This window comes from Lagenorhynchus albirostris, chromosome 4 (genome assembly GCF_949774975.1).
Source record: "Lagenorhynchus albirostris chromosome 4, mLagAlb1.1, whole genome shotgun sequence".
Taxonomy (NCBI): domain Eukaryota; kingdom Metazoa; phylum Chordata; class Mammalia; order Artiodactyla; family Delphinidae; genus Lagenorhynchus; species Lagenorhynchus albirostris.
In genome coordinates this window covers 17,814,823-17,820,910 of record NC_083098.1, presented here as the reverse complement: position 1 = coordinate 17,820,910, position 6,088 = coordinate 17,814,823, and positions in this window count along the sequence as shown.

The following is a 6,088-nucleotide window of genomic DNA, read 5'->3' as shown; positions in this document are numbered from 1 at the left end:
TTGTCATCATCATCATCAGGCAGGTTATTAAACTCTATTCCTCCTGGAATACTGGCTCTACCACTAGTTGTTTATCTTGGGAAATTTATATAAACTCCTTAAGCCTCAGTGTCCTCATCTATAAAATGTACATAGCAATGATACCTACTTTATAGGCTAATTTTAGGGTTTGAATTAGATAAGACAATGTATATAAAGTACCTAGCAAATTAAACACTCTATGAATATTAGATATTGATAGCAATCATTTGTTTTCCATGGAAAATAACAATATTTTAAATTTTCGAGAAGAAAACTCTCCACCATTAGAGAACTATTCTTAGTTTTAAGATAGTTTTATATTGTTGCAACCATGGCATTTGTATTACTTTGTATTATTTTAAAAGTATTATGAACATTTGGTGTTTCTATAACATCTCGGTAATTATATTTTGCATCTGCCAAGCACATCATCAAAATGATTCGAAACAAGTCACCAAAACATTTGTGGGACATTCAGATTGTTTGTAGTTTGGCTCTCATCAAGAAGACAAAAGTGTACATCTTTGTCATTTTGGATTTTGGCTTCTCATATATTATTTCCCAAGACTCTCAGGAGATATGCAAACAAGACTGACGTGTAATGGTCTTCATGGCAAGGATCCCAGCTCCAAGCTACAAGAACATTTCAACTCCCTCAATATCTCTGACTTCAGTCTTAAAATAAAAATGAAATGTTAACCGAACAGTTATAAATGATTTTGAATGTGGGTATTTTTCAAAACTGCTCTAGGAATTTATTTTTTTAACGTTTTTATTGGAGTGTAATTGCTTTACAATGGTGTCTTACTTTCTGCATTATAACAAAGTGAATCAGTTACACATATACATATATCCCCCTATCTCTTCCCTCTTGCGTCTCCCTCCCTCCCACTCTCCCGATCCCACCCTTCCAGCTGGTCAAAAAGCACCGAGCTGATCTCCCTGTGCTATGAGGCTGCTTCCCACTAGCTATCTATTTTACATTTGGTAGCGTATATATGTCCATGCCACTCTCTCACTTCGTCCCAGCTTACCCTTCCCCCTCCCTGTATCCTCAAGTCCATTCTCTACGTCTGCGTCTTTATTCCTGTCCTGCCCCTAGGTTCTTCATAACCATTTTTTTAGCAAGTTTTTTAAACTCCTTAATTGCCAGTCCCATCATCTGAAAAATAGGGTAAATATAGTAGTTCTTTTCTTACCTAGTGTAGTGAGAACTAAAGGAGAAAATGCAGGTAAAGCACATGGCAAACAAGCTGACACACGTTAGGCACAAAATTAACGTTTAATTGTAGCAGAAACAATAATGATAACAGTAGCTTCAGACAAAAGTTGAGGAGGAAGGTACATATATTGCAAAAGATAAGTGAAGGATTTCTTCCTGTTTTAAGATATCTGGGTGCTCTTTTATTTCTTCATTCGTGCGGTTTTCCATGAGTTGATTAAATGTAAATAAAACTGTATAAGTACTTCAATGTCAAATACTAGAGAAAACTTTACCATTGACCAACCTCCCATCATGAAAGTTTCTTTTTCCAGAAACTCTAGATGTCTGAATTTCCAATTTGAATAAAAACCCAATTTAAAAATTAAACCATTTCAAAAGTGATGAGGCTGGTGCTTAGAATGACTAAGTATAATTGACATCGATATTTCTTCTCAGCGCTAACCCTTTGCTTCATTGAAGGAATTTATTCACATTTTCTAACATTCCTCACGTATCTGCCATGTCTCCATCCTCTCTCACTATATGCAACACACTGAAGAAAATCACCCTTAATAAGATTTTTGTTTTGGATGGAAAAATCTGTGATGGGTTTTTCCTATCGTTCAATTCCATGCTGACAAGTTTCTAAGTTACTCAAATTCTTGCATAACAATTATATAATATTCAAATATTTTAGTAAAAATTGTCCCATTAGGCAACATAAAATATTTGAGGCCAAGGCTCTGATAAAGTGTACTAGCTGTCTTTTATAAAAAGAAGTCAACCCCTTTTTTTTTTTTACCATATCCTAACATTTCAAAATAGCCTTAAATGCAATTTTACATAAATTTATAAAGAACATAATGTTGTAGAAACACAACCCTGCTAGGAATATAAAGACCTGGGTTCTAGGTTCAGCACTTCCACTTTCTAGATGTCCATCAGTGTCTTAAAATGTACCCAGGATTTGATTTAGTCAGATATGGTACGATGACAGACACAGTGGCAACTGCCTTGAAAGAAGAGTTTATTGCTCACAGTTCCCCCAAAAGAAGGGAGCATGCCACGCCATGCAGGGCCATATGGGGAAGCCCAGGGTCAGTCAGGAGGCAGAAAGAGCTAAGGAAAAGCATGGGCCAGGGCCTTTATTGTGGATTTCAGGAAAAGGAACAGGCAAGGTGGGGTAGGCAGGCTAAGTGAGCTTCAGTGGGTTCTGGGCCATAGGGGTGGTCCCGGTTAACTGGTAACTGGCCCTGGGGTGATTTAGGGCAGGAGGATAGTGTCCCAGAATGTTGGCACCAACAAAAGGAGGTGGATGGGGGATATGGACTGAGATTGGTTGGCTTGCATATCAAAGATGTACTGAAGCAAGCTGTTTGCTATCTCTGGAAATTAGCTAACCCCAGGAGAGGCAGTCCCTCGCTGGGTCCACAAGGTCCCAAGATATCAAAGTATTCTAAAATATATTTTAAAAAAAGAAAAACATAATAAATACAATCAGTAAAAAATATTTAACCTCTCCGAACATCAGTCCCCTCAAAGTCAGAAAAATAGGGAAAATAATGCCTGCTTCTGCCTCACTCACTGTAATCAAATAGTAAATGGGATCTAGGCAGGATGCCACCAGCAACTTCTGCAACTACTCTACTACGTTACTCTCAAAACACTATTAAAGTACAGAATTTTATTTCTGAGGTTGAAATGTTAGGTTTGTGAAGGAGATATATCTAGAGCCTCAGAGAGGCTTGGTACATGGTAACTCAAATCATACCAGCTGGAGGGTAAGCTGTTACAGGAAATCACTGGTGCCCTGAGCACAAAGGATAGCTGCGGGCTGATGGTCTGCGATCATGGCAGTACTGGATCCACTCCAACAGTCCAGTCCACTATAGCCCATGTAGGGCTCAGCTACCATATTGGTAATCTTAGTACTACTGAGCAGTAACTGGATTCTGCTATGAATTAAATTACCTCGCTTTTGATGATTAGGAAAGGAGTCAAAAAGTAAATGGTTTACTATCCCCCATGAATGCTTTTGCCAATTTTCTACATAAACAGTTCATTTGATTCTTTGTTTAGTTTTGATTCTTTTTTCCCAAGTCTTATTATTATTGACCTCTCCTTCTACAGAGTTTAAAACCAGACTCTATTCCTAAACTGGTAACTGACTACTTGTAAAAAAAATTAACATAGATCTACTTATAACCCATAAGTTGCCTTTATTTATTCATTTATTTTTGGCTGCATTGGGTCTTCGTTGCTGCATGCGGGCTTTCTCTAGTTGCGGCGAGCGGGGGCTACTCTTCATTGTGGTGTGCGGGCTTCTCATTGTGGTGGCTTCTCTTGTTGCGGAGCACGGGCTCGAGGTGCACGGGCTCAGTAGTTGTGGCATGCAGGCTCAGTAGCTGTGGCTCGTGGGCTCTAGAGCGCAGGCTCAGTAGTTGTGGTACACGGGCTTAGTTGCTCCGCGGCATGTGCAATCTTCCCGGACCAGGGCTTGAAACTATGTCTTTTGCATTGGCAGGCGGATTCTTAACCATTGCGCCACCAGGGAAGTCCCCACCATGAGTTGCCCTTTGAAAGAAATCAATAAGGCATTTGAATTGCTCCAAGATGGAAATTGGTATTTGTGTGTATGTGTGTTTGTGTAATGTGACATATCTTATGCATATGACTCTTACACCCAAGATTTTATGAGAAGTGAGAGGTCTCAGATCAAGTAGAAAAGAGGGTGGCTGTGGGAAACCGTTTAGAGAATGGCAATAAAAGAGCTTTAAGTCAGTTTTGAAGAGCCCTTTAAGCAGTCACTGTGTGACCCCAGATGGCTACCTTTGCCCATGTCATCACTGTCCTCATCTATAAAATGGGGATAATGATACCTCTTTTCTTGAGAAACAGGTATGAAGATCAAATGTGAAAATAAGAGGAAAGACCAATGAAAGAAAAAAATACTGCAAAATTATGTTATAATAAAATTTTCATTGTGATTTGTTTGAATACTGATATATATGACCAATAAATTAAATTTAATTGGGAATTAAATTAACTTATAGTACAACTTAATTAGCAACTGACTATAACACAATTTTGAAATGACCTAACTTCCTCCAGAAAATTATTTATTTACAAGGTGCAATTTGTGCTGCTTTTATGGGTTTATTTTCAATCAACAGTTTACTGTTTGGTATTTCAGAAATATTTCTCTTCAGCATACATTCATTAAACATTTAATAACAACATTGTGCTAGACACACTGGAAAAGCAGAGTTGAATGAAATCCAGAAGACTACAGATTCAAGGCATAGAGACCTCATTTCTGACTGGAAGACGGGAAGCCCTCGGGGAGCGGGTCAGCCCTAAGCTGAGCCTTGGGAGCTTATAGAACTACAACATGAACAACAGGGTAAAAGACACTGTAGAAATTGGAACTGTGTGTAAGAACCCATAAAAGAGAGAACAAAACTTGCATATGGTAAGCAGCAAACAATTCCATCTGCAAGGGCCAGATTGTGTTTGTGTAGAGTACTGAGTGAGTTTAAAGGTCTTGATTGCAAAATATTTTCTATCTAAACAAGTAAGAGTGCAAGAATTTTTACATCTAAAGAGAACTGGGTTTTCCTAGGATATTATCATGCATTTCCTGGGCCTCACTATATGATATTTCTATGCAGTCCCACCTAGTAGTGATTGACATAAATCAACAATAATTTTGGTTGAAATTATTAAAGTGCACTTTGTAGATTGACTGAAATCAGTCAAGCTACAAAGCATCTCAAAAATACAGATGTTGGAGTGTTTGACCTTGAAGCCACTTTCTAGCTCTATGAGTCCGCCCATGCTTCTATGTATATGGAGTTCAGAGCTTATGAGACTATGGTTCTGGGTTCTGAAACAATGTGGCCCAAATACTTTTTATAGAACTCTGAAACTGACCCTTAAGTAGCTCTCCTTTAAAAATCTTCAGCTAAATATTTCACTCCTATCTCCCAGCAGTATTTAAATAAATGTATCCTATTTTGTCACCAGCAGTAAGAGAGTACCAAAATCCATCCATCACTAGCCTAGAAAAACAATAGACAGTTCCCACATTATTGACTGTGGATTGAAGCTTCGCATTCATAGGAAAAGAAAAGCATGCTGAGAATTTAGAACTAAGATTCTTCTCCACTGAAGCATGAGGTTAACGCAATGTTTCGTACAATGGTGTATGCGAGAAAATCTAAACTGAAAATTAAATAACACATAGCTTTTCAAGCATTTTAAATTTAGTGTTCTCAAAATATTTAAAGACCATGGTCACCAAATCGTGGGTGAAAATGCAAAAGGTGAATCTAATTTCCTGAGGAGATGAGGTAGGCATTGATGCTAATTTGATGGAGAACATGCATTTATTGCTAAATGGCCACTTTTGCAGAGTTTACAAGCACATAAAAAGATCAGAAAAGTTGCCACTTCTGCTCTTCACATTTACTATGACTAACAGGTAATGACTATAAATAAGCCCCAGATATTAATTTAATACAGTCATCTTCCCTACCTTGAAACCTAATTTCAGAATTTGACCCTAGAAACAGGCAGTTTTTTCCAACTTATTCAGAAAGTCCTCAAGCAATTTACATTACTGAATTGGAATATGAGGAAATGTTACTTCTCTTTAAATTTACTTTATTGGGATTGGCTTGATAATTATCTATGATTTAGCAACATTAGACTTTGGTACCAAAGGTTAAAATAAATAACATTATTCTTTGTAATATTAACAGTGTATGTAGTAATAGAACAAAACGGAGTGCAAAGAAACTGAGATGAACTTTCATGAGAAAAATAAAATGCAGACCAAGCTTCTGGGTTTTATACTCCTGG